The sequence below is a fragment of the Heptranchias perlo genome, chromosome 14, assembly GCF_035084215.1.
Source record: "Heptranchias perlo isolate sHepPer1 chromosome 14, sHepPer1.hap1, whole genome shotgun sequence".
Lineage (NCBI taxonomy): Eukaryota > Metazoa > Chordata > Chondrichthyes > Hexanchiformes > Hexanchidae > Heptranchias > Heptranchias perlo.
In genome coordinates this window covers 61510756-61525977 of record NC_090338.1, presented here as the reverse complement: position 1 = coordinate 61525977, position 15222 = coordinate 61510756, and the positions used below count along the sequence as shown (strand labels likewise).

The 15222-nt window shown below is 44.5% G+C and overlaps 1 long non-coding RNA gene and 1 other non-coding gene across 2 annotated transcripts; both read left to right on the top strand.

The window, feature by feature from the left end:
- Positions 1–4433: 4433 nt before the first annotated feature.
- On the top strand, positions 4434–4632 carry LOC137332650 (small nucleolar RNA SNORA74). The gene has a single exon (XR_010965705.1). It is a non-coding gene; the product is annotated as a small nucleolar RNA SNORA74 (small nucleolar RNA).
- Positions 4633–4751: 119 nt separating this feature from the next.
- On the top strand, positions 4752–9812 carry LOC137332577 (uncharacterized). The gene is made up of 4 exons (XR_010965699.1): positions 4752–4861; positions 5720–5781; positions 8367–8475; positions 9189–9812. It is a non-coding gene; the product is annotated as an uncharacterized lncRNA (long non-coding RNA).
- The last annotated feature ends 5410 nt before the right edge of the window (positions 9813–15222 follow it).

Genomic DNA, 15222 nt, shown 5'->3' with positions numbered 1-15222 from the left:
GAGAGAGGGCTTGGTCCAGTTCATTAATGGCAGTGAGGGGAGAGGGCTTGGTCCAGTTCATTAATGGCACCGAGGGGAGAGGGCTTGTTCCAGTTCATTAATGGCAGTGAGGAGAGAGGGCTTGGTCCAGTTCATTAATGGCAGTGAGGGGAGAGGGCTTGGTCCAGTTCATTAATGGCAGTGAGGGGAGAGGGCTTGGTCCAGTCCATTAATGGCAGTGAGGGGAGAGGGCTTGGTCCAGTCCATTAATGGCAGTGAGGGGAGAGGACTTGGTCCAGTCCATTAATGGCAGTGAGGGGAGAGGGCTTGGTCCAGTTCATTAATGGCAGTGAGGAGAGAGGGCTTGGTCCAGTTCATTAATGGCAGTGAGGGGAGAGGGCTTGGTCCAGTCCATTAATGGCAGTGAGGGGAGAGGGCTTGGTCCAGTTCATTAATGGCAGTGAGGGGAGAGGGCTTGGTCCAGTCCATTAATGGCAGTGAGGGGAGAGGGCTTGGTCCAGTCCATTAATGGCAGTGAGGGGAGAGGGCTTGGTCCAGTCCATTAATGGCAGTGAGGGGAGCGGGCTTGATCCAGTTCATTAATGGCACCGAGGTGAGAGGGCTTGGTCCAGTCCATTAATGGCACCGTGGGGAGAGGGCTTGGTCCAGTTCATTATAGCACCGAGGGGAGAGGGCTTGGTCCAGTCCATTAATGGCACCGAGGGGAGAGGGCTTGGTCCAGTCCATTATAGCACCGAGGGGAGAGGGCTTGGTCCAGTTCATTAATGGCACCGAGGGGAGAGGGCTTGGTCCAGTTCATTATAGCATCGAGGGGAGAGGGCTTGGTCCAGTCCATTAATGGCACCGAGGGGAGAGGGCTTGGTCCAGTCCACTAATGGCACCGAGGGGGAGAGGGCTTGGTCCAGTCCATTATAGCACCGAGGGGAGAGGGCTTGGTCCAGTCCATTAATGGCACTGCGGGGAGAGGGCTTGGTCCAGTCCATTATTGCACCGAGGGGAGAGGGCTTGGTCCAGTCCATTAACAGCACCTAGGGGGAGAGGGCTTGGTCCAATCCATTAACGGCACCGAGGGGGGGAGGGCTTGGTCCAGTCCATTAAAGGCACCGAGGGGGAGAGGGCTTGGTCCAGTCCACTAATGGCACCGAGGGGAAGAGGGCTTGGTCCAGCCCACTAATGGCACCGAGGGGAGAGGGCTTGGTCAAGCCCACTAATGGCACCGAGGGGAGAGGGCTTGGTCCAGCCCACTAATGGCACCGAGGAGAGAGGGCTTGGTCCAGTCCATTATGGCACCGAGGGGGAGAGGGCTTGGTCCAGTCCTTTACAGCACGGAGGGGAGAGGGCTTGGTCCAGTCCATTAATGGCACCGAGGAGAGAGGGCTTGGTCCAGTCCATTATGGCACCGAGGGGGAGAGGGCTTGGTCCAGTCCTTTGCAGCACGGAGGGGAGAGGGCTTGGTCCAGTCCATTAATGGCACCGAGGGGAGAGGGCTTGGTCCAGTCCATTAATGGCACCGAGGGGAGAGGGCTTGGTCCAGTCCATTAATGGCACCGAGGGAAGAGGGCTTGGTCCAGTCCATTAATGGCACCGAGGGGAGAGGGCTTGGTCCAGTCCATTATAGCACCGAGGGGAGAGGGCTTGGTCCAGTCCATTATGGCACCGAGGGGAGAGGACTTGGTCCAGTCCATTATAGCACCGAGGGGAGAGGACTTGGTCCAGTCCATTATAGCACCGAGGAGAGAGGGCTTGGTCCAGTCCATTAACGGCACCGAGGGGAGAGGCCTTGGTCCAGTCCATTAATGGCACCGAGGGGAGAGGGCTTGGTCCAGCCCACTAATGGCACCGAGGGGAGAGGGCTTGGTCCAGCCCACTAATGGCACCGAGGGGAGAGGGCTTGGTCCAGTCCATTATAGCACCGAGGGGAGAGGGCTTGGTCCAGTCCATTATAGCACCGAGGGGAGAGGGCTTGGTCCAGTCCATTATAGCACCGAGGGGAGAGGACTTGGTCCAGTCCATTATAGCACCGAGGAGAGAGGGCTTGGTCCAGTCCATTAACGGCACCGAGGGGAGAGGCCTTGGTCCAGTCCATTAATGGCACCGAGGGGAGAGGGCTTGGTCCAGCCCACTAATGGCACCGAGGGGAGAGGGCTTGGTCCAGCCCACTAATGGCACCGAGGGGAGAGGATCATCAGTAATTGGAAAGCATAGTGAGCTGCAATCTGTATGATAGACACAGCTCTCTGATTGTAATAATGTTTTTGTCATTAAGCATCATCTTAGTTATGCAGCAGATCAAAGATGAAAGCTTAACACCTTGGATTTACTCAGTATTGACAGCTCTGGACATAAAAAAGGGAGTTGGAGATACGGGAATTGGAAGGCTGGGACAATTCCTTTACGACCCTCCTTAAAACTTACCTCTTTGACAAATCTTTTAGTCACCTGTCCTAATAGCTCCCTCTTCGGCTCAGTGTCAATTTTTGTCCTTTTACTCTCCTTTGAAGCATCTTGGGATGTTTCCTCATGTTAAAGTCAGTATATAAATTGAAATTGTTGTTGTTGGGAGAGAAGCCATGGGGAAGAGGCAGTGACATAGAAATTGGGGTTTGAAACATGACCAGAGGCACAGGAAGGCGGGGATCAGACATACCAACATATGAAATTGACGGGCAGGAAAACACCAGCTGGACCATCAAGCCTGCCCCACACCACAATGGCAGAATCATTGTGGCTAAACACTTCTTCCCTCCCCCGACCTCTCCCTCCCTCTCACACCCACTCCAGCAGCCATGTAATCTCCTGGGAGAGGCAAAAGAAACAGAAAAAACCCAGGGCCAATAAGGGAAAAAATACTTTGTAAAATTCCTCTCTTACTTAGAGACACACTTGTCCTATCACATTAAACCTCGTGCGGGAAGATTGACAGAACAATTTCAGACTAAAATTGACTGTAGTTTAATCGGTTTCATTTTAGCATTTCATTTAGCTTACATCCTGGCGTTTGCCTGTTGCCTTGAGTAAAGATGGCGATGTTTCGCTCAAATCGTCACAAGCATGCGCTTAGATGCGTTGGTTCAAATGTCGCGATAAAACTGAAGTCCATTTAAGCGGAGGGCTGAGAGTTTGGGCTCCATTTTCTGGTGGGGACTTTAAGGTGAGATTGGGGGGTGGGTTGTAATCCGGTGTAATCCTGTAGCAGAGAGGCCCGACCGGCTGCACGGTTAATGAGGGGTGGTAGTGCAGAGTATGAGGAGTCGAAGTGTACCTGTATGGAGGGAGGGAAAGAGAGTTTTAATTTTCCATTGATGTGTTTATTATTGGGGTGAGTGAGTGACTGGGCCTCGTGTTGGTGGGGGAGGGGCGCGACCATACAAATGGCCTTTTTATTCTTAATACAACATTAACATTGCGGGGAAAAGGCTCTATTGATTATTATTTTTTAAGGCCGCTGTTGTGGTTGATCCCGATTTTACATCGAATGTACAGCACAGAAACCGGACATTCAGCCCAACAGGTTCATTCTGGTGTTTATTCTCCACGCGATTTGCGTGTTAGATTTAATCCTATTCCATGTGTAACCGTCTCATTGCCGGGATCAGTGTTTTTAAAGTACAGCAAACGTTATTTAATGTTAAATGTGGGTGGGGGGGGGGTCCTAGCAATGTTATTAGTTAAATTGTATCCTATAGTTGGGTTGTGTAGGCACGATCATTGTTGGCAGCTCCTAATTCTTTAGGACATTTTTTTTCCTAACTGAAATGTGAAAATCTGACAGCCTAACTTCCTGGTGGCTTTTCTGTGTGGAGAAAAGATTGCTACTGCTGGTTCTGATACAGGGACTGCATCTAAAATGATAACCAGTCTTTTCTCTTTACAGATACTGATAGACCTGTGTATTTTCAGCATTGTCTGTTTGTAGTTAGGGTTTCTGATATTTGCTAAACTTTTTCACCAGGAAAGTGTTTAAACCTTTTTATTTTGAAGTGAGATTGGTTAAAATTAGCTCTAGGTTTGATTGGAAAATTTCTGTTTGTATAGTTATGGCTTACAACAACTTGCATTTATGTAACACTTTTTAATAATGTAAAAAATGTCCCAAGGTGCTTCAGACAAGATTTTGACACTGAGCTATGTGGTGATAATAGGACAGGTGACCAAAAGCTTGGTCAAAGGGGTAGGTTTTAAGAAGTGTCTTAAAAGAGGAGTGGGAATTAGAGCTTGGGGGGGCGTAGGCAGCTGAAGGCATAGTGGCGTAATGCAAATCAGGGATGTGAGGAGGTTAGAGATCGGGAGGAATTGGAACGCACATGAGCATTTTAAAAGTGAGGCATTGCCAGACTGGGAGCCACTGTAGGTCAGTGAGCACAAGGATGATGGGTGAATGGGATTTAGTGAGTTAGGATAGGATGTAGGCAGCAGAGTTTTACAATGTTTGCCCCAGTGGTAAGTCAGCTGTCCAGTACTGTGCTGTGCCGGTGTTAGACTGCTGGGAGATGAAATGGGCTGCCCGCTTACCCTGGCTATTAACTGTTGCTGTACTAGTGATTGCTAATACCAGGCTTGGGCAGTTCGTGCAGCCTTGAGAGTGGACCACTTTTCACCAATATAGGTGGTCCTAGTTTGGGTGCATACATGTGTTTTAATCCTCTTGTCACAATTAATGCTAGAGCTGTGAGAATTATCATTACACACATTGGAATTAACAGTCTGAGGGAGGTTGCTCCTATAAGTGGGAATGATATTCTATATATTAAGTGCTCGTGCTACATTTCCTTTGCAGCTGGGCCCACAATTCAAGCTTCAGGAGAGTTTTGTGCAGCATTAACTTCTTAGCAAGAAGCATGAAACCCCATGATCAGACCAGGTGAGTTGTACTGATTTGGTAGCTTCACTGCCATGTGTTCATGTTTGAATCTGTGTTCGTTATGCCTATTTATGACTGTTGGGCAGAGTATGTCAGCAAATTGCAGTATCATAATCCAAGCCTACATGTTAACTTTTAAAATGCTGTTGGGTAGTTGTATTTTGGCCACCCAGCCCCTTGGCATATGGCTCATCTTCCTTGAGGGTATTGGAAGAGGCTTGTAATCTGGTTGCACTCCAGCTATAAATGTCAGGCTTCATTTTCTGATTTTTGTCTGATCTTAAATCCACATATTCAACTTGTCTGTCTTGTGTACATTTTGATTAGGTGAGTGTATTGGCTGAAGTTTTGCATCTGTTTCCTGATTGGCATCTCATACTTTTTTGGCTGCCCAATGCATTTTCCTGGTTCTATTTTAGGAACTGTTGCCATCTTAGTTCTAAGAGCCCAGTGCTATTAAATCATTGAATTCCACTTCTCGGTCCTGCAGTCCTATTTTTTTTTAATCCTGCACTTTGAACAATGCCATGGGAGGTCTGCTGGTGTGTACACGTGCCTTTTTTAAAGAGAAGAAACTCATGTTTTGTATATCCAGTGACTAGGTGCTGGTTTCCTTTCACTGTAGCACAGGGGCTACGCTTGGTTTGTTGTTGACTGAGTGGGTCACACCAACCAACAAGGACAATCATCAGTCTTCACATCACCATTGCAAGTTGGGCAGAAATCTGAGATGGAACATTGCATTGGAAATCTGTTCTCTATTCTGCAATCATGCACTTAATTTTCAGACCATACAGTGTATTTTTGTTTGGCTTGTAAAGTGGACCTTTGCAGTAAATTGCTTTTTCTAATCTGTAGGGTGGAATTGCTTGACTGGAAAGGCCGTGCTGATGCAATTTCTCCGGAAGATGGGGGCTAAGGTAATTTGCTGTAATAAAACAGTTCAGCACCTGAAACGGTGATATCCTGTTCAGCATAAATAGTTGGCTACTATTGTTAATCGAGTTACATTAAAACTACAGCACAGCAACAGGCCATTTGGCCCAACAGGTCCGTGCTGTTGTTTATGCTCCACACGAACCTCCTCCCACCCTTCGTCTAACCCTGTCAACCTATCCTGTTCCTTTCTCCTTCATGTGTTTATCTAGCTTCCCCTTAAATGCTTCTAAGCTATTTCCCTCAATTACTCCTTGTAGTGCATTCTACATTCTTACCACTCTTTGGGTAAAGAAGTTTCTCCTGAATTCCCTATTGGATTTATTAGTGACTATTTTATATTTATGGCCTCTAGTTTTAGACTCCCCACAAGTGGAAACATCTTCTCTGCATCTAGCCTATCAGGTCACCCCTCAGCCTTTTTCTAGAGAAGAGCCCCAACCTGTTGAGCTTTTCCTGATAAGGATGTCCTCTCAGTTCTAGTATCCTTGTAAATCTTTTCTGTACCTTTTCCAATGCCTTTTTTTATAATATGGAGACCAGTACTCAAGTGTGCTCTAACCGAGGTTCTACATTGTGCTGAATTATTATCTACAATATATTTTTTTTAAATTGCACCTGTGATCACTTCCTGTTTTTGTTAGCTCTGTTTTTCCCATTTGTAAATTTCTGTTGATTTTGTGCATGTAAACTCATCAATGCACCATCTGGCCACTGAGTTTCCACAATGCTCTCTGCTTTCTGGAAAACTGCCACTATATCTTCCCTTTTTGTATATATTCAGTTTAAAAAAAAAAATACCTGTGCTAATTTTCAGCATTAGTGGTTTTTTAATATTAAACTTGGAAACTATAGCAATGAACTCATTGAGTGCATTGAGATCTTTTAGTTAGTTGGAAACCAGGAGGGGCTGAAAGCAGTTTGAGGCCCAATCTGTTGGGCTATCCCCCCCCCCCCCCCCCCCCAACTGACTTACTGTGCAATGCTGCAAGAGATCTGCTAGTATGATATACAAAAAATCATTTGAGTACAGCAACAGAAATAACATGCTAGTTTACAAAATGGGTCTAACTGAATTTGTTGTGATGGATGTACCAGCTCATCTTTCCTATGTAACTTACAGCATGCTTGTCCAATTATCTGTAGCAGGAGGAGCAAACACCAAGTATGTACAATCATAGCGTAGGCCTGCCCTAGCTGTGATCATCTTAAACTTGGGAGATTATACAACAGGACTTTGGCACGGGCTAAAGTGGCTTTCCCCCTTCCCCCACAATTGCCTGACTAAAAGACCTGTAACATGCCCTTAATTCCGCTTCTGTGCTTTGGGTGTAGGTTTTTTTAAAAAAATCTGCACTATATTAAAATGTTTGACACTATTGAACCCTTTCATTATCTTAAAGACCTCTATCAGGTCATTCCTCAGTCTTTTCTAGAGAAAAGAGACCCAGCCAGTTCAGCCTTCCCTGATAAGTATAACTTCTCAGTTCTAGTATCACCCTTGTTGATCTCTTTTGCACCTTCTCCAGTGCCTCTATATATCCTTGATATGGAGACCAGAACTGTTCACAGTACTTCAAACATGGTCTATACTAGTTTAACATAACTTCTCTGCTTTTCAATTCTATCCCTCTAAGAATGAACCCTGGTGCTTGGTTTTCTTTTTTATGGCCTTATTAACCTATGTTGTTACTTTTGTGATTTTTTTTTTGTCTATCTGTACCCCCCCCCCACCCCCTAGATCCCTTTGCTCCTCTACCCCATTTAGACTCTCTTTCCAAGCAGTATGTGGCTTCCTTATTCTTCCTACCAAAATGTACCACCTCATACTTATCTATATTGAAATTCATTGGCCAATTACACACCCATTCTGCAATTTTATTGATGTATTCCTGTATTTTTGTCTCAGTCCTCAGTATTAACTATTTTGAAATTACTTCCAATTCCTGAGTCCAAATTGTTAATGTAAATGGTGAATCAGAGCTGGGACCACTTGTTCTTGTGGAACATCACTTCTCACCTTATGAGTAACTACCTTTTTTAACTCCTACTGTTTTCTGGGAGGGGGTGACCTGTCACAACTAATTCTGCAGTGCAGGCAGCAAAAAATATCTTCACGGTGCATTTGTTGACACTAAAGCATTTTGAGTCATGACATCCATGTGCTGGCTCGAACACTTGACACGTGTCTGGTTTTAGCAGTGTACAGGTAGAGTCTAGGCATGGATCCACTCTACCTTTTCATTTCTGTAGTTCCGATTAAAGTATTGTGACTTTCCTATCTGGCCACTACGCTTATTTGGCTGGGGAAGGTTCATATAGGCCGGTGTACAGGAAACAGCAGCACTGACTATGTAAGGTTAAGCCAACCCATAGTATTGTCACCTCCTACCTAAAGTGAAATAAAGTTAGCTGTCAGACTTGCATATTAACTCTGGTATGTCTGGTTTTTAAATGTACAGTTTTAGTTATGCCAGTGAAATGTCATTTTGTAGCTGCTTTAACAATATTAGTTGTCACCTAGGAGCCATGTGCAGGATAACATTTTCAAGTGTGAATTGTTTTTCAGGGACCATTGTGCCAATAGGATTGCATCAGTAATCAGTGGATTGTCATCTGTTATAAACCAGCTGATGTTATTTGAGTCTGGATTCTCCAGCTGTCTGTTTATTTGGCAGGTGAGCTTTTTGGTGCCTTCTGTTTAATGGGAATGATGTAGCTAAAAGAAGTGCTAAGTTCCTCTTTTCACTGAGTTAATGGAATGGCCAGATATGATATCGAAGCTGGAATACTTGTGCATTTGGGGGCGAGTGGGGAAAAATGAGCTGAATGTGTTTTCTTCCCCTCTGGCTTTCCAGTGCTAATTTGAAATTTAGTGGCCTTTAATTCTGACAAGCTGATTTTTGGTATGAAATCTGTGGGATGCTTCAGTGACATGTTTGGGGCCTATTGCAATTCAGTTTTCAGTCAGCTGCATCAAAACTGCCTAATAGCAGTAAGATAGAATTCACTATTCTATGTCAAATTGGGTACAGAAAGGGAAAGAAAGACTGGACCGAGAAAGAGAAAAACTGCTTAAGCCCATCTGCTTAATCATTGCAGTGATATAATAATTGGCCTGTTTTTGAATGAATGCCTGTGCATTGGAAATATATCACCGTTCCTTAATCGTCGCTGGGTCAAAATCCCGGAACTCCCTTCCTAACAGCACTGGGAGAACCTTCACCACACGGACTGCAGCGGTTCAAGAAGGCGGCTCACCACCACCTTCTCAAGGGCAATTAGGGATGGGCAATAAATGCTGGCCTCGCCAGCAACGCCCACATCCCATGAACAAATTTTTAAAAATTAGTGTTTACAGCAAGAATTCTGATTTTCTCCTTTTTCACAGTGCGTTGGGTGCTTGGAGATGGCAGCATACATACAGGATGTTCAGGAGATGGTGATTCAACAATGCTGTACAGAGCTTTCCAAGAGCGCTCTGCTAAATGAAGAACTCTGCTGTTCACTCGTTCATCTCCAGTTGTAGAGTATACAATGATTAATGTGATATGATAGAGTCGTTACAGTGCAGGAGGCCACCATTCGGCCTATCGAGCCTGTGCCAGCTCTTCAACAGTAATCCAGTTAGTTCCATTCCCCCCCACTCCTTCCCTGTAGCCCTGCAAATTTTTTCTCAGTGTTTATCCAATTCTTTTTTTGAAAGCCATAATTGAATCTGCATCTACCACCCTTCAGGCAGCGCATTCCAGATCATAATTACTCGCTGCGTTTTTTTTAAATGTTTTTCCTCACGTTGCCTTTATCATCTTAAATCTGTGTCCTCTGGTTTTCGACCTTTCCACCATTGGGAACAGTTCCTCTTTATTTAATTATCTAAATCCATCATGATTTTAAACACTTCTATAAATTTCCTCAACCTAGTGATGGATCTCTAGTTGTTCAGTCACTTGAGCAGATGAGGCCTGCAAAGTTGTCTGTATATTACACAAATAAATATTGTTGGATAATGTGCTGTACAGTTTCATTCTTTGTATGGTGAACTAATGTAGACATTTAGCCTAGAATGGTTAAAATTTAGGATATCCCATATTTAAATATAGTTTCTCTAGTGATGCCTTGCACTTAAGATATGTTAAGTTGAAAACATTCTCCAACTTGACAGTGATTGCAAAAACATGGTCTGCAAGAGAAGGATTGAGGCGAGAAACAGTCCTAAAATGATTTGAGCCACGCTGTATGAAATGTGGTTAGAGTCAAAGAACTAATTATGCCTTTTTGAGCACTTCAGTGCCAACTTTTTCAGGGTAATTAGTAATCAAATATGCTGAAATTGCAGTAATATTATCTATAACCAGGTTGGTGCATCCTTTACAGTATTAATGCCGACTGGTGTCTAGTTTGGGTAGTGCTGTACTTTCAATCAAATGTTGAATGCTGGCAATATGGAGCGTTTCCTCGTGGTAGATTTTCAGTGACACTGGCAGCAAATAAATGGTTGCCATCAGCCAACATTTTCTTGGCACAGCCCAACATTGTTTTCTTTTGTGGTTTGGCCTTTTCCACGGCCAGTTAAACTAGTTTGGTGCAGTGTACCTACCAGGCAAACTTCCAATGAGTGAGGAGTGAAAATTGCACTCCTGTGCAAGAATGGGCAACTTCCATTTGAACTTCACAAACATTGCAATGATTTGAGGGGAATGTAACCCAAGTCAGAGTCCACTGTCTTGGGTCAAGTATAAGGTAACAAGTTGCATGTTGGTAGCTATGTTTAGCTGTAGTTTCTTTTAATGGCATATGCTCATTGAGGTAATAGGCATGCTGCATACAATGTCTTTTGATACCCTGTTCAACTTTGTTGCCTTACATGAATGACAAGTGTGAAAGACCATCTTGCTGCATAACAATACTGTACTGGAATCCTCTTTGGCCACAAGCATTGTTCCTACATGCTGTTGTGACATTTATCATATGCGATATTTTGCTTTGGGTGGGTTAACTCACCTATACAGTCCAGCAGTGTAATTTTAAATGGCCCCACTATCAACAACTTATGTAGGCAGACTGTTGGTCATGAATGCAGTTTTGCACTTCGTGTTACCAGCTCTGATCCTGTGACTTTAAAATGGGTTAATCTGTGATTAAGCAGTGTTATCGGCTCTGTGCTGTAACATTGCCATTCTGCTCGATCTTCACATTCTAAATCCAAGGACTAGGTGGAATTTGTTTTTTTTCTGAGTTAATCTGTTAACAATTGTTCCATATCCTCCAGTACACCTACATTCACACCTTCATCCCCTAAAATTAAAGTCTTTTGTCAATGGCTACCTTTTTATTTATTTTATGCTCTTCACTCCACTTTTTAGATACTTAATTCGGTAGTCATCTCTTATCTGGAGCTTTTACCTTGAAGGAATATAGTTACTTTGTACTTTATCCTTCAAGATTTTCTACTTGAATTATTTGCTAACTTTTCTGCCCAGTGACTTTATAAGAACATAAGAAATGGGAGCCTGCTCTGCCATTCAATCAGATCATGGTTGATATCCCTTGCTTCCCCATAGTGCAAAATCTATCCATCTCAGCCTTGACTATACTCAATGATCCAGCATCCACAGCCCTCAGGGGTAGAGAATTCCAAAGATTCACAACCCTCTGCATGAAGAAATTCCTCCTCATCTCAGTCTTAAATGGCCGACCCCTTATGCTGAGACTATGCTCCCTAGTTCTAGACACTAGCCAGGGGAAACAATCTCTCAGTATCTACCCTGTCACGCCCCTGCATAAATATTATGTTTCAATGAGATCACCTGTCATTCTTCTAAACTCCAGCGTGAAAAGGTCCATTCTACTCAACCTTATCTTTCTGGGCTTTGCGTTTATTTTCCTTTAAATCAAATTTGCATTGCTGGCTACTTAGCCCTACACTTTTAAAAGTCCTAGATATGAGTCTTCAAAATGTAGATATCTTCATTGACCATCTACTCATTTATTGCATTTAATAGTTCACCAGATTTGTGAAGTGTAAGCTGTTTCTTGCCAAACCATTTGGCTACCCCTCAACCTTTATGTTCATTGCATTGTGAAAAATGCTCTTTACTTTCTGACAGTCAGACTACGGCTAACATTCCTTCATTCATGTTTTTTTTGACTAGTGCTCAGGTGAGCCTATTTTCATTGCATCTCTTGTATGTATTAAATATCACTTAGTTCCATGAGGATTCTAGAGTGCATTTCAACTTGTCCGCCGGCTGTACTAAAGAACAAACTGGTGTTTATGCAGTGCCTTTCATGACCTCGGTGTTCAAGAACATTTCACAGCCAGTTAATTACTTTTGAAGTGTAGTCAGTTGAACTGTACAGAAGCGTGCCAGTCAACTTGCACACAGCCATGAGAAATTGGGCAGTGTGATGATGGATGAATAAAATGTTGGCTAGGACATTAGGAAACTCCTGTGCCCTTTTATCAAAGTGAGGTTAGGGGGTGCAATTGTGACTTCTGTGGAGCTGGAGGAGCTCCTCTGTATGACAGTGAGGATAGCTAACTCATATACTTGGACAACATTCACATACTCATTTCCACCAGATGTCGGGCGATAGTGGTTCGAGCTGTTTTGTTTCCCTCCCTAGGCTGGAGAGATTGCAGCAAGCACCACAGCCCTGACTGACTCAGCACAGGCCACAGATTGTATAATTTGTAAAAATAGTGCAACTCCAGTGGAATGCAGCAGGAAATTCATCAGGAGCCACTCCACCAGCTCCCTGCCACTTCTGGGATTTTCAACCAGTTGTGATGGGGGACATATTCTACATCTGTGCAAATATGGGCAGGAGTATTGTAATGGCACGTGAATACTTAATTTATACCCTAGCTCTACTGGAAACCAGTGTTTCTGTGGCAGCGATTGGGGGTTTTAAAAATTAAATGATGGCTGTAAGCTGTACAGTCAATTCTAAGTCCTGCCTCAGCCATTCTCTTGGGCAGGCTTTGCAGCAGAAACTGGGGAGCCTGCCTAAAATAGAAAGACTTGCATTTATATAGTGCCTTTCACGATATCAGGATTTCCAAAAGTGCTTTACAGCAAGGTCCCACAAAGAGCAATGAGATAATGACCAGATCCTCTGTTTCAATGATGTTGAGAGATATAAATATTGGCCAGAACTCCCCTGCTCTTCTTTGAAATAGTGCCATGGGATCGTGAATTCTGCTCCTTCCTCAATCCATGTATGGTCTACTCTTATCATCCAAACTTGACTATTCCAATGCTCTCCTGGCCAGCCTCCCATTCTCTATATTCCATAAACTTCAGGTCATCCAAAACTCTGCTGCTCTTAGCCCATGCGGCTCGGGGGTTCCCCCAACACCTCAAATTTAAAACTCATCCTCGTGTTTCGATCCCTTCATGGCATTGCCCCTCTATCTGCAACCTCCTCCAGCCCTACAACCCTTTGAGAACTCTGGGTTTCTCAGACTCTGGCAGCTTGTGCCAATCCCCCCAGCCTCAACCCACCATTGACGGCTGTGCCTTCGGCCATCTTGGCATCATGCTCTGGAATTTCCCCCCCCCCCCACTATACATCTCTGCCTCTCCACCTTCTCCTTTAAAACCTTCCCCAAAACCCACCTCTTTGACCAAGCTTTTGGTCACCCCTCCTAATATCTCCCATATGTAAACGCAAGCTCTTGTTGTAATAGTCTCTGATCCCTAAAGCTAATCAAGCAAAACTCAAAAATATTCTTCCAACCCCACATCTCCATTAATTAACTCTTGCCAGCTGATCTCCACAGGCAACTTCCCCCCCGCCCCCCCCCCCACCCCATAGCCCCGACAGCGTAGAATACATGATCATTTCAGTCTTTACCTATCTCCATAACCACAAGCCTCATTCACAACCAGATATTTTATCATCTTTTTGTAGGAGTTGATCAACTTAATCTCAACTGGTGAGAACCTGGCCCACATTCGACTACACGGTGGGGACAAAAAGCCCCTTGATGTTTTTTTAATATGTAAAGCTGTGTTCCCTAGTACAGTGCTCACATCTCACATCTGCATCATCATCAACTCTTGGCATTTAAAGTAATGGATTACGCTTCCTTCAATCTGTACTCCAGGGAAAACAGGTTTAGTTGTCCAGGTTCTCTGCATAATTTAGAATCCTAAAACCTGGATTAACCTTGTGGCTCTTCTCTGAACCCTCTGCCAATCTGTCAATGCCCTTTTAGAGGTGGGGTGCTCAAAATTGCACAAGATATTCCAAATGTGGCCTTGTCATTGATCTATACAAGGTGGGCCTAAACAAATAAAGTAGATGTTGGTGCAATAATCCAATATATATTTTATTCTTAAAATATCAGGGAAATCATCCTGGTGCTGTCCAGTGAAACACCTTGAATAGGTCATATGGGGCTGTCTGTTATACAGAAAATGGACACAATCTGTGTGGAACATCGGATGCATCGGTATGGCTGCTATACCCATATGGGTTCAAGATAAATACCAGATCCTCCATCATCCAAAGAACCTTACTGCTCTTCAAGAACCATCTCCAATTCTTCTAATTCCAACACCACCATTCCCTCTGTCCAATCCCGCTGTTCCCTCTCTCCAATCCCCCATTCCCACTCTCCAATATCACCATTCCCTCTCTCCAATCCCCCATTCCCACTCTCCAATATCACCATTCCCTCTCTCCAATCCCCCATTCCCACTCTCCAATATCACCATTCCCACTCTCCAATCCCCCATTCTCACTTCCAATATCACCATTCCCTCTCTCCAATCCCCCATTCCCACTCTCCAATATCACCATTCCCACTTCCAATATCACCATTCCCTCTCTCCAATATCACCATTCCCTCTCTCCAATCCCCCATTCCCACTTCCAATATCACCATTCCCACTCTCCAATCCCCCATTCTCACTTCCAATATCACCATTCCCTCTCTCCAATCCCCCATTCCCACTCTCCAATATCACCATTCCCACTCTCCAATATCACCATTCTCACTTCCAATATCACCATTCCCTCTCTCCAATCCCCCAATCTCACTCTCTAATATCACCATTCCCTCTCTCCAATCCCCCATTCCTTCTCTCCAACTGCACGATTCCCACTCTCCAACATCCACTGGAACAGAAAGGGGTTCTGCACATTTCAAATCATAAGATAATTTATGACCCTGAAAATCCACAGGGAGTTGCTTCCCAGTGTAAGTGCCAGGATGTGCCCACCTGCAGCCATTGCTGCGGTTGAGCCTGCAAAGTTTGTGGACTCGGGCGGGAAGAGAAGAAGCAGGCCTTTGATACCTGGTTGGGGGGGGGGGGAGGGGGGAATCTTGGGCACTTCCAGAAGAAAAGGCTGCATACAGTGGCTGGCTAGGGGATGCTGCACCACCCTAAGAAACTATATAAGTTGCCCGT